The following is an 11,938-nucleotide window of genomic DNA, read 5'->3' as shown; positions in this document are numbered from 1 at the left end:
TAATGCGATCCAAAGGACTACAATTTAATATATATTTGTGTGTGTGTGTGTATAATACTATATATGAGTCACTCAAGTCGCTAGAAATAGCGAGGGAATCTCCCTCCAGATCACACTGTCTTAAAATATGAAGGGCACATTGGGTACCGTAATACACACACAAGCTAGAGAGCGACGGGGGCTCTAAACAGTTGCTCAGTTTGCTGAAAATAGTAGACAAATTTCTCTAAAAACCACCACTACCCATTTTCATGCAGAAAAAACATTAGAAAGATTAAATGAATAAAAGACAGTATAGTCACGGCTGGAACGCCCTTGATCGTAAGTCTGCTCGGTCAGAGCCTGAAATGGAACTAAACAACTAGATAAACTATATACAAAGTTATATTATATATATTATACACTAGATATTGTATAGTCGTGATTCGAACGACTTAGATTATAGTTCTATTGGATCAATGCTGACCTAGGGCTAAGTAGCAATAACTACACATAGATAAACAAAGTCGAACAAATAAATAGAAGATGAGTGACAGAGAAAAGGAGACGAATAGGAAAGCCGACAGAGGACAGATACAGAGAGTGAGTGTGTGTGAGAGATTTGCAACTTTCGTAAGGTCTAGAAAGATAAATGATCAAAATTGCAAACACACCTCTTCGATAAACGATGTTTGATTGTCCCGTTGGTATGCCGACAGGGGTTTAAGAACAAAGACTTTTTCCGCGTGTACATGTGTTTTCCGTCTATGAATATATTTGTCGTGGAACCAAGCTAGTCAAGTCGAGCCAAGACAAGCCAGCCAAGCTAGACAAGCTAGCCAAGCTAAGCTAAGCCAAGTTAAAAGCTAATCAAGCCAAACAAGCTAGACAAGCTCTAATCTAAGCCAAGCTAGTTAAGCAAGCAAGCTAGTCAAAGCAAAGCCAAACGAAGCTTAGTTGAACCCAGCCAAGTCAGTAAAAGTCATAGCTTTACAGAGCCGAGAAACCATGATAAAAGAGAACAAAGTTCGAAGCCATGTCGGTTTACACCGGAAGTTGTTGTAAGAGGCGTGGGGCGAGCGCAAGGGGGAGAAATATGTTTGAAATGTAGTCACTATACCTACTCTCTCTCTCTTTCTACCGATGTATATGTCTCTGTCTACCTTCCTCACTTTCTCTCCTTCTTTCCATCTATCAACAATTATTAGTACACATGCACACCATCCATATATCTATATATAACGAGAAACTCGAAATATCGAACGAATTGAGACGTTTGAGTTTCCATCCAATAAATTATATCACTCCACTTTCAGTATTGTGTACCGTTATTTCATACTCATGTTTACACTTACGTGAATCTCTGTCTTTCTGTCTGTCCGTCTCATACACACACACACACGTGTGTGTGTGAGAGAGAGAGATAAAATTATATGTATATATGTTTATGAATTTGTGTTGCAAGATTCTCGATGTGAAACCATGTGTTGAAACAGAATGGACTAAGCGGAGCAGGAGCACACACGAGGACGGAAAGAGTCGTTGAAGAGGTCACAGATGTGTGACGAAAGATTTCCGGGCAATGGACATGAGTTAAAAATAAGAACAGTAATAAATGAGTGAGGAACGAATATATAGTGCGTGTGTTTATTTGGCAAAAAAAAAAATTACCGTCCCGAAATACAACAATATATATATATATATATATATATATATATATAGAAAGGGAGATAGAGAGAGGTGTAAGGTTGATTTACAGCATGTATTTTTAGTAAACACATTTAGCCTCACTGTGAGATGTAGATATTTTGGTTAAGCCACGTTTTCCACACTGACCAGAAAAAGGATTAGTTTCAGCTTTTTTAACTACTTCATCAGGGATCGATTAACTATTTTTTTTTCCTGACTGCAAAGCATAGTGACATATATATTTATATTGCACATGAACTCAGATGCATCTAAATTAGCCTACCCCAATTTGTATAGCAGTTAATCGTTGCAACATGAATTAATTACTAGAAGCACTACATTGCTTTTGTGCTGTGGTATATATATGTATGTATGTATGCATATATATATATATATATATATATATATATATGTATGTATGTATGTATGTATGTATGTATATATATATATATATATATGTATGTATGTATGTATGTATGTATGTATATATATATATATATATATATATATATATATATATATATATATATATATATATATATATATATCCCTTATCTGGTGGTCAATGAGGAAACTAGGGATAGATGTATGGTTAGTGAGAGCTGTGCGAGCCATGTACAGGGATGCTGTCAGTAAGATGAGGTTTGGCAACAAGTACAGTGAAGAATTCTGGATTGAGGTAGGGGTCCACCAAGGATCAGTCCTCAGCCCCCTCCTATTTATAATAGTCCTCCAGGCAATAACAGAGGAATTCAAGACAGGATGCCCCTGGGAGCTCGTCTATGCTGATGACCTTGCGCTAATTGTTGAGTCACTATCATAACTAGAGGAGAAGTTTCAGGTGTGGAAGCAAGGACTAGAATTGAAGGGCCTTAGAGTCAACCTAGCTAAAACCAAAGTCCTAATAAGTAGGAAGGTAGACAAAATACAAACCCTTGCAGGTAGATGGCCCTGCTCAATCTGTAGAAAAGGCGTAGGTAGAAACTCCATAAGATGTACCCAGTGCAAGCTATGGACACATAAGAGGTGCAGCAATATCAAAGGCAGGTTAACTAGGAAGTTAGTTTTTGTATGTAGCAGATGTTCAGGTGGAATAAACACTGAAAATGTGGAAAAAACAACTGTCACATTCCAGGGAGAAAAACAAGAAATAGTTGATAGCTTCCGTTATCTAGGTGACCAAGTTAGTAGTGGAGGAGGGTGCGCTGAAAGTGTAGCTGCTAGAATAAGAATAGCCTGGGCAAAATTCAGAGAGCTCTTACCTCTGCTGGTGACAAAAGGCCTCTCACTCAGAGTAAAAGGCAGACTGTATGACGCATGTGTACAAACAGCCATGCTACATGGCAGTGAAACATGGGCTGTGACTGCTGAGGACACGCGTAAGCTCGCAAGGAATGAAGCCAGTGTGCTCCGATGGATGTGTAATGTAAGTGTGCATACTTGACAGAGTGTAAGTACCTTGAGAGAAAAGTTTGACCTAAGAAGCATCAGTTGTGGTATGCAAGAGAGACGATTGCGCTGGTATGGTCATGTGGTGAGAATGGATGAGGATAGCTGTGTGAAAAAGTGTCACACCCTAGCAGTTGAGGGAACCTGTCGAAGAGGTAGACTCAGGAAGACCTGGGATGAGGTGGTGAAGCACAACCTTCGAACATTAGGCCTCACCGAGGCAATGACTTGTAACTGAGACCTTTGGAAATATGCAGTATGTGAGAAGACTCAGCAAGCCAAGTGAGACCATAATCCGAAGCTTCTGCCAGGGGTGTAGCCAGCCCACTTATGTGTACCTTTCCTTCATTGGACACTAAACTCTGTTTGCGAAGACCTGTTGAGGCAAATGAAATCGATCCAAATTCGACGACTGGCACCCATGCCAACCTCTCCTTCATTGGACACTAAACTCGGCTTGCGAAGACCTGTTGGGGCAAGTGAAATCGAAATTGTGATTGAACTAAATTCGATGACTGGCAATTGTGCCAGTAGAGTGCTAAGAGCACCGTCCGTGCATGATCATTGCCAGAGCAGCTGTCTGACTTCCATTCCAGTGGCACGTAAATAGCACCATTTGAGCGTGATTGTTACCAGCATCGCCTTACTGGCACATGAAAAACCGTTTGAGCGAGATCGTTGCCAGTGCCACTGGACTGGCTCCTTTGCAGGTGGCACGTAAAAGACACCATTTTGAGTGTGGCCGTTGCCAGTACCGCCTGACTGGCCTTCGTGCCGGTGGCATGTAAAAGCACCCACTACACTCTCGGAGTGGTTGGTGTTAGGAAGGGCATCCAGCAGTAGAAATTCTGCCGGATCAGATTGGAGCCTGGTGCAGCCATCTGGTTCGCCAGTCCTCAGTCAAATCATCCAACCCATGCTAGCATGGAAGGCGGACGTTAAACGATGATGATGATGATGATATATATATATATATATTTATATTTTGCTTGTTGTTGATGTCCTGGTGTGGTGACTCTAAAAAGAGGTAAAGTCCAACAAGTAGATGGTGTGAAGTTGTCCATGGAAGAGATAATGAAGAGAATAGACAAAGAAGGATAAAGGAATCTGGGTGTAATGGAAGTTGGTGAATTGATGGAAAGTCAAATGAATTCTCTCAGGCATAGTATGGAAGGCTGAAATTAATTTTGAAAACTAAACTGAATTGGAGGAATAAGTCCCAAGCAATAAACTCATGGGCAGTTGCTCCCTTGAATATAGGAGTGTAACAATGGAGAACAGAAGAATTACAATCCTTGGATAAGAAAACAAGAAAACTATTAACAATACACAGTGCATTCCATCCAAAATGTGATGTCTTGGTATGCTTTAAAGGAAAGCAAGGAGGGTTGGGATTGATAAGTTGTGAGGATTGTATTCAGACAGGGAAAACTATATTACTTGGTATGCTAAGAATGCAAAAGAATCCTTACTTGTACAAGTAAAGAAGTTGAACTATTATGTTCTGAAGCATATGTATATTGAGTTCTACGCCAGGTTATTTGTTTCACAATGCCAAAGCGAAATATTTATATATATTCTTTTATTCTTTTACTTTTTTCGGACATTTAACTGCAACCATGCTAGAGTACCGCCTTAAAGGGTTTTAGTCGAAGAAATTGATCCCAGGACTTATTCTTTGTAAGCCTAATACTTATTCTAATGGCCTCTTTTGCTGAACCACTAGATTATGGGGACCTAAACACACCAGTATCGGTTGTCAAGTGATGGTGTTGGGGAATAAACACAGACACACACACAAATATATACATATATATATATATATATATATATATATAATATAAATAATATATATATATATATATATATATATATATATATATATATATATATATAATATAAATCTACAATTAAGAGCCCTATCTACTCGCTGGCGGTACCTACCCACCACTACCCATTTTCCTTTATTCAAAAATTCTTATCGCTCCTTAAAATTATGGCTTTTAAGTGTTGATTTCTCAGCCCAAGAATTACAGCGTGATGTGCTGCTTGACTGGTCCCCCCTCTCTCTCTCTCTCTCTCTCTTTATATATATATATGATGATGATGATGATGATCTTTTCTCCCGCCATGCCTCTGTCTACCCCTCCATCCTCTCTCTCTCCTTCGTAGTTTTTCCTTAAGGTCTTCAGGTTCTGGCTATATATAAATGAGAAACCCATTCTAAATTATCTCGCTGACATACTACGACGAAATACCCAAGATGCAGATAAGATAGAGATTTTTTATTTATTTACGGCCTCAAACATCTCATAATACCTTCGCGCTTTAGTTTTGCCCCCTATTATTTATCTTGTTTCTCTCCATGAAATTCAATTGAATTCAGTTGTTGTCTTAAATTCATGCTTATTCATTTTCTAAGCTTCCTAAATTCATGCTACGTTATATTCTAATCACCCAGAATTCATTGCTCTTTTAAAAATTACGATTTATGCATTGTTGTCTCTCAAATATTTAAAATCTACAATTAAGAGCCCTATCTACTCGCTGGCGGTACCTACCCACCACTACCCATTTTCCTTTATTCAAAAATTCTTATCGCTCCTTAAAATTATGGCTTTTAAGTGTTGATTTCTCAGCCCAAGAATTACAGCGTGATGTGCTGCTTGACTGGTCCCCCCTCTCTCTCTCTCTCTCTCTTTATATATATATATGATGATGATGATGATGATCTTTTCTCCCGCCATGCCTCTGTCTACCCCTCCATCCTCTCTCTCTCCTTCGTAGTTTTTCCTTAAGGTCTTCAGGTTCTGGCTATATATAAATGAGAAACCCATTCTAAATTATCTCGCTGACATACTACGACGAAATACCCAAGATGCAGATAAGATAGAGATTTTTTATTTATTTACGGCCTCAAACATCTCATAATACCTTCGCGCTTTAGTTTTGCCCCCTATTATTTATCTTGTTTCTCTCCATGAAATTCAATTGAATTCAGTTGTTGTCTTAAATTCATGCTTATTCATTTTCTAAGCTTCCTAAATTCATGCTACGTTATATTCTAATCACCCAGAATTCATTGCTCTTTTAAAAATTACGATTTATGCATTGTTGTCTCTCAAATATTTAAAATCTACAATTAAGAGCCCTATCTACTCGCTGGCGGTAACCCGCCCTCCCACCCCCTCCACCGGAAGTTCATTCCTCTGTCATCCCACCCCCTCCACCGGAAGTTCATTCCTCTGTCATCCCACCCCCTCCACCGGAAGTTCATTCCTCTGTCATCCCACCCCCTCCACCGGAAGTTCATTCCTCTGTCATCCCACCCCCTCCACCGGAAGTTCATTCCTCTGTCATCCCGCCCCTCCACCGGAAGTTCATTCCTCTGCCATCCCACCCCCTTCACCGGAAGTTCATTTCTCTGTCATCCCACCCCCTCCACCGGAAGTTCATTCCTCTGTCATCCCGCCCCCTCCACCGGAAGTTCATCCCTCTGTCATCCTGTCAACCTCGGCTGTCTCCCGGAACCCATCTAGTGGCCTTGGCCATCCTCTCCCCTACCTTTGGGTAGCGCATTAAGGTTGAGAAATGTTTGCAGGTTGTAGGTACTGTTTTGCTTATGAATTCTTCCAATTGCAAGTTTTCTTTTCAGGTACACGACACTGCTTTTCCCCTTCCCAGGCTACAGGCCCACACCCCCAACACCCATACTGTTAGGATTGGCACTCTCAACGTCGGCACGCTGAAAGGTAGATCTGGTGAAATTGTTGAGATGCTTGAACGGAGATGCGTAGATATGTGCTGCATCCAGGAAGTAAGATGGAGAGGAGGTTCTGCAAGGTTCCTCACAGGCAAAGAACACAGGTACAAGATTTTCTGGGCAGGGAACACTGACGGGGTCGGGGGCGTAGGAATACTTCTAGCGGAGAAATGGGTGGATAAGGTAATCGAGGTCGTTAGAGTAAGTGACAGAGTACTTAAGATCAGACTAGTGCTTCATCATAGATTAGCTACTGTCATCTCAGCCTATGCACCTCAACCTGGGCTACCAGATGGTCTGAAAGACCAATTCTATGACACCCTCTTGCAAACTACCTCGTCGACGAGTGACAGGGACCTTCTCTTTGTGGCTGGAGACTTCAACGGTCATGTCGGACGTCGTGCTGGGGGCTTCCATGGCATACATGGAGGCTATGGCTTCGGTTCCCGCAACGAGGAGGGAACCAGACTGCTGGAGTTCTGTGATGCAACCAATCTTATGGTCTGCAATACCAACTTCAGGAAACCTGCCAGTCACCTAGTCACCTACCGCTCCGGCAGACACTCTAGCCAAATCGACTACATCCTCGCCAGAAATAGGGAAAGAGGGCGGCTTATAAATGCCAAAACCTACCCTGGCGAAGAATGTACCCCACAACATAGATTAGTAGTTAGCGACTTTGGGATCAAGGCAAAATGGGTGCCCAGAATTAGACAGGCTTGGAGAAGAAGGGTGTGGAAGCTTAAAGACCCTGCAAACGGACAGAGACTTAGAGACAAGTTACTTGAAGCATTTAACGAAATAGAAGGGGATATAGCATCATACAACGTGGAAGACAATTGGAGATTTCTGCGGGACAACCTGTTGAAAGCCACCGACCAGATTTGTGGGTGGTGTAAGGTCCCCTCCCAACCCAGAGTAACGTGGTGGTGGAACAAGGAGGTAGACAGGGCTATTAGACAAAAGAAACAGGCTTGGAAGGACTGGAAGAACGGTCGTAGCAGGGAATTGTACCAATGTGCCAGAAGGGAGGCTAGGCGACAGGTTTATTTAGCCAGAGGGGAAGCAGATAAGGAAAGATTTGCCAATGTTCTGCGCCGTGAGGACCAAAGACTCGAGGTATTTCGTGTTGCAAGACAGTGTAGGAGAGAGAATAGTGATGTTGTAGGAGAGAAATGTGTTCGCATGGATGATGGTACGCTTGCATTAAATGAGGATGCAAAGAAAGAGGTCTGGAGATGCCACTACGATAGATTGCTTAATAAAGAGAATGAATGGGAGAAAGAGAGCCTGCCTTATGTCGACCCAATAGAGGGACCAGCTATCCGAGTTGATAGTACCAGGGTAGATAAAGCAATTAAGAGTATGAAGACCGGGAAAGCCCCCGGCCCATCAGGAATCACTGCAGAGATGCTCAAAATATCTGGCAGTGTTGGCTATAGCCTAGTCACCCATATTACGAACCAGGTGATACACGAAGGAGTCATACCCTATGACTGGTGTAGCAGCATCATAGTCAACTGCTACAAAGGTAAAGGGGACGCTTTAGATACAAATAATTACAGAGGCATCAAGCTGTTAGATCAGGTTATGAAAGTTACAGAGAGGGTCATAGCCCAACTAATTAGGGAGCGAATCAATTTAGATGAGATGCAGTTTGGGTTCGTGCCAGGTAAAAGCACTACTGATGCCTTATTTCTAGTGAGACAGTTGCAAGAGAAATACCTAGCTAAGGATAAACCTCTGTACCTGGCTTTCGTTGACATGGAGAAAGCCTTTGACAGGGTCCCCCGATCCCTTATCTGGTGGTCAATGAGGAAACTTGGGATAGAAGTATGGTTAGTGAGAGCTGTGCGAGCCATGTACAGAGATGCTGCCAGTAAGGTGAGGGTTGGAAATGAGTACAGCAATGAATTCCGGGTAGAGGTAGGGGTCCACCAAGGTTCCGTCCTCAGCCCCCTATTATTTACCATAGTCCTCCAGGCAATCACAGAGGAGTTCAAGACAGGTTGCCCCTGGGAGCTCCTCTATGCTGATGACCTTGCCCTAATTGCGGAGTCACTATCAGAACTAGAGGAGAAGTTTCAGGTGTGGAAGCAAGGTCTAGAATTGAAGGGCCTTAGAGTCAACCTAGCTAAAACCAAAATCCTAATAAGTAGGAAGGTAGATAAAACACAAACCCCTTCAGGTAGATGGCCCTGCTCAGTATGTAGAAAAGGAGTAGGTAGTAACTCTATAAGATGTACCCGGTGCAAGCTATGGACACATAAGAGGTGCAGCAACATCAAAGGCAGGTTAACTAGCAAGTTAGTTTTTGTTTGTGGCAGATGTTCAGGTGCAATAAAGACTGCAAACAAACAGGAAACAACTTCTATCTCATTCCAGGGTGAAAAACTAGAGGTAGTCGATAGCTTCTGCTATCTGGGCGACCAAGTTAGTAGTGGGGGTGGGTGCGCTGAAAGTGTAGCTGCTAGAATAAGAATAGCCTGGGCAAAGTTTAGAGAGCTCTTACCCCTGCTGGCGACAAAGGGACTCTCACTCAGAGTAAAAGGCAGACTGTATGACGCATGCGTACGAACAACCATGCTACATGGCAGTGAAACATGGGCTGTAACTGCTGAGGACATACGTAAGCTCGCAAGGAATGAAGCCAGTATGCTCCGTTGGATGTGTAATGTCAATGTGAATACCCGTCAGAGTGTAAGTATCTTGAGAGAAAAGCTGAACATTAGAAGCATCAGTTGTGGCGTGCAAGAGAGACGATTGCGCTGGTATGGACATGTGGTGAGAATGGAGGAGGATAGCTGCGTGAAAAAGTGCCACACCCTAACAGTTGAGGGAACCCGTGGAAGAGGTAGGCCCAGGAAGACCTGGGCTGAGGTGGTGAGGCAAGACCTTCGTACATTGGGCCTCACCGAGGCGATGACTACGGACCGAGACCTTTGGAAATGGGCTGTGCGTGAGAAGACCCGGCAAGCCAAGTAAGATCGTTGCCAGTGCCCCTGGACTGGTTCTTGTGCGGTTGGCACATGAGATGCACCATTTTGAGCGTGGCCGTTGCCAGTACCGCCTGACTGGCTCCTGTAGGATTTTCGAGCGAGATCGTTGCCAGTGCCCCTGGACTGGCTTGTGCGGGTGGCACATAAAAGACACCATTTCGAGCGTGGCCGTTTTCGTGCGGGTGACACGTAAAAGCACCCACTACACTCTCTGAGTGGTTGGCGTTAGGAAGGGCATCCAGCTGTAGAAACTCTGCCAAATCAGACTGGAGCCTGGTGTTGCCATCCGGTTTCACCAGTCCTCAGTCAAATTGTCCAACCCATGCTAGCATGGAAAGCGGACGTTAAACGATGATGATGATGATGATGATAAATAATATATATATATATGCATATATACATATATATACATACATACTTACATATATATGTATATATACACTAAACTCAGACTTATTGGGGCAAGTGAATAGCGAAATTGGGATAGCACCTGTGCCCAGCGTCGCCTTCCTGGCACCTGTGCCCAGCGTCGCCTTCCTGGCACCTGTGCCCAGCGTCGCCTTCCTGGCACTTGTGCCCGTGACATGTGTAAGGATTTTCGAGCGAGATCGTTGCCAGTGCCCCTGGACTGGCTCTTGTGCGGGTGGCACATAAAACACACCATTTTGAGCGTGGCCGTTGCCAGTACCGCCTGACTGGCTTTCGTAGAATTTTCGAGCGAGATCGTTGCCAGTGCCCCTCGACTGGCTCTTGTGCGGGTGGCACATAAAATACACCATTTTGAGCGTGGCCGTGGCCAGTACCACCTGACTGGCCTTCGTGCGGGTGACACGTAAAAGCACCCACTACACTCTCTGAGTGGTTGGCGTTAGGAAGGGCATCCAGCTGTAGAAACTCTGCCAAATCAGATTGGAGGCTGGTGTTGCCATCCGGTTTCACCACATGCTAGCATGGAAAGCAGACGTTAAACGATGATGATGATGATACATGCATATATGGGTACAGGACATCAAAAAAACATGAGCAAAATGAAAAGCGAGACCATAGAAAAACAAAAACATAGAAAACAAACTTGTTTTTGAACAATGAAAGAAACAAATAGAGAAACAAGACAGGCAACATAAAGAAAACCCCATCATCAATTGTCCCCTGTTTTATCTACTCTGCATTTTACATGTTTACACTTTTATCACCTTCAAAGTATTCTCCATTTGAAGCAATGCACTGGTCCAAGCATATTTTCCACTTTGCAAAGTAGTGCTGGAACTCTTGTAAATTGATGCCTTTTAATGCCTCTGTCATTTTTTCCTTCACCTCTTCCACATCTGCAAATTCTGCAGTGTCAGCTTTAATCACCAGTGATGACCTTGAAAATAGGCTTGGATCAACTCCAACTGTTCTTTCAGTTCACAACATACATTCAGTCATGACTGCTTTTGATCTTTCATGAGCAAGCAAGGCACAAATTTTGCTGCAACTCTTTTCATTTGCAATCCTTGCTAAAAGTTCGTTGGCAGGAGCTTCAGGACACACCAGTCATATTAACAAGTTCGTCAGTTGTTTGGTGACAGTCCTTTGAGATCAGTTCATGAACTTTCACAATGTTTTTATTCATTTAAGAGATTAACAGTCGCCTTGAACGAGGTTGGTCCTCAAGTGACAAGTGACCATTCTTAAAGTATGAAAACCACTGGTAAACTTGTGTTTTGCTCATGGCAGCATCCTTGTAAGCTGTTTGAAGCATGAGAACTGTTTTGACCACCGTTTTCCCCAGCAGAAAACAGAATTTCACAGAAGTACACTGTTCCTTCATTTCAGCCACTACAAAAATCAACTAACAAGGAAGAAGCATTGCAAAACAAATATGCGTCATGTGGCAGTACCATTTCACACACTGCCACTGTTCAGCAGACTGATGCCTGAGGGTCACATCAAGTGACTTCTAGTGGCGAAAGCCTAAACTGCAACTGGTTTGTTCCATAGAGAACGTTTCTTGTTACTTTTGGGTACCTCCTCGTAGTTGAGCTGAAAGAGGTGTAAGGGAAATGAATTGTAGTGT

The 11,938-nt window shown here is 43.0% G+C and overlaps 1 protein-coding gene across 4 annotated transcripts in view; it reads right to left on the bottom strand.

Moving 5' to 3' along the window:
• LOC106880631 (E3 ubiquitin-protein ligase SH3RF3) overlaps positions 1-11,938 on the bottom strand; it is a 95,356-nt gene that overhangs the window by 59,662 nt on the left and 23,756 nt on the right. For 2 of the 4 annotated variants that reach the window (XM_014930664.3, XM_089365019.1), the window contains exon 1: positions 654-1,020. The exons of the other annotated variants lie outside the window; for them this stretch is intronic. The gene's annotated coding sequence lies outside the window, so the exon portion shown is untranslated. Of the gene's footprint in view, positions 1-653; positions 1,021-11,938 lie in introns of those variants that run through there. 4 annotated transcript variants of the gene reach the window in all.

This window comes from Octopus bimaculoides, chromosome Z (genome assembly GCF_046866305.1).
Source record: "Octopus bimaculoides isolate indiv1 chromosome Z, ASM4686630v1, whole genome shotgun sequence".
NCBI lineage: Eukaryota > Metazoa > Mollusca > Cephalopoda > Octopoda > Octopodidae > Octopus > Octopus bimaculoides.
The sequence above is the reverse complement of the archived record's forward strand: the minus strand, read 5'-3'. Positions and strand labels throughout refer to the sequence as shown.